Source organism: Mastomys coucha, unplaced genomic scaffold (genome assembly GCF_008632895.1).
Source record: "Mastomys coucha isolate ucsf_1 unplaced genomic scaffold, UCSF_Mcou_1 pScaffold22, whole genome shotgun sequence".
Lineage (NCBI taxonomy): Eukaryota > Metazoa > Chordata > Mammalia > Rodentia > Muridae > Mastomys > Mastomys coucha.
In genome coordinates, this window is record NW_022196905.1 from 107,970,304 (window position 1) to 107,972,211 (window position 1,908).

Genomic DNA, 1,908 nt, shown 5'->3' on the forward strand with positions numbered 1-1,908 from the left:
AGAGTGTGGGGCCAAGAACTGGGCAATACAGTTTCTTTTCTTTTTTTAAGATTTATTTATTTATGTGACTACAATGTAGCTGTCTTCAGACACCCTAGAAGGCATCAGATCTCATTACAGGTGGTTGTGAGCCACCATGTAGTTGATGGGATTTGAACTCAGGACCTTTGGAAGAGCAGTCAGTGCTCTTAACCACTGAGCCATCTCTCCATCCATACACAAAAATTGGGAACGGGGCACATTCAAAATCTTTCTCCAGATCTTGTGGCCATTGGGACACAGGTTCTACATCACCACCCATCTCTTCAACCCCTTAGCTGAGAGGAAATTTGGAAAGAAGGATGAAGGTGATATGGAGCTTAAGCATCCGTAGGGAGCGTAGAAAACTCTGGTTTGAGATAGAAGCCCCTAAGCATGTGTATATATGCACTGTGTCTTATTCTCCTTGAGGAATGCCGTCATGTGGCTGGGGCAGATAGATCCACGCTCCACTGCTTTCAGGACTGGACGGAACAGCGGGAGTATCTGCTTGCCTCTGTAAACAGGCCTGCCAGGCCACTGTGTGTTTGCTGGATAGGAAACACATAGAAGTGGGTTCCCAGGGCGGGAGAGATGGCTCAGTGGTTAAGAGCACTGACTGCTTTTCTGAAGGTCCTGAGCTCAAATCCCAGCAACCACATGGTGGCTCACAACCATCCATAATGACAACAGACACCCTCTCTGTAGCTGTCTGAAGAAGAGAGCTAGAGGGTTCTTTTGTTTGTTTGTTTGTTTGTTTTGTGAGACAGGGTTTCTCTGTATAGCCCTGGCTGCCTTGGAACTCACTCTGTAAACCAGGCTGGCCTTGAACTCAGAAATCTGCCTGCCTCTGCCTCTCACGTGCTGGGATTAAAGGCCCAGTTTACAGTGTACTTATTTACAATGATAAATAAATCTTTGGGCTGGAGCTAGCGGGTTGACCAGAGCGAGCAGAGGTCATAAATTCAATTCCCAGCAACCACATGAAGGCTCACAACCATCTGTACAGCTGCAGTGTACCCATATACATAAAACAAAATAAATAAATCTTTAAAAAAAAAAAGAATGGGTTTCCCATAAGTCACCCAACTGTTAGCATGGAAAAGGAACCGCGTTTCTGTAAACACAGCAGTTGGCCTGTGCACATCCAGGAACAGTGGTTGGTGTCCTAGATGAGCAGTTGGCTCTCTTTTTATTCTCAACACAATAGTTCCTATCCCTCCTTCATCATGGTATTTCCACGATCAAGGAAAAAAATGGTGGCAGACATTTTTATTTCATGGATTTAATAGACACACAGGACTGGGGACTGCTTGCTAGCTAGCCCAAAGCACAAAGTTCAAGCCCCACCCTAAAAGGAAAAGCAACATAAACCCAGTCTAACAAGTGTGGGTCTTGGGTCCAGCTTTAGAAGCCAAACAAGTCCCTCTCACACAGCACACCTGGCCATGGGAAACATGCTTCTCCACCTAGCACCACATCAGCATCCTCATAGGTGCTTTGAACATTCTGTGATGAATGGTCACCATGGTGATGGGCAGGCACACGCCTGGCATTCTGCTCCAACTGTTTCTCAGTGAGACGACTGGGTTCAGGTCTGAGAACAGTGGGCCAGGTTTGGGGTCGCTACCTAGACTACTCAGAGATGGGAAACCTGAAGTGCTGCTGCAGAGGTATGCTCCCTCAGCCCAGAGAGGCCAGCTCAATATCATGGGACGTGGTTCCATCAAATGTCCCCATCCCCTCCCAACCGTTCTACCAATTTTAAAGTTTTTCATGTTACTTGAGCTGTGCTTGCAATACCTCCCTCACTGGTTGGCTGGGATGGCTTACTAGTAGTGTTAGCACAGTCCCTGTTTTGTATAGCTTTTGGGGTGGGTCACAGGACAG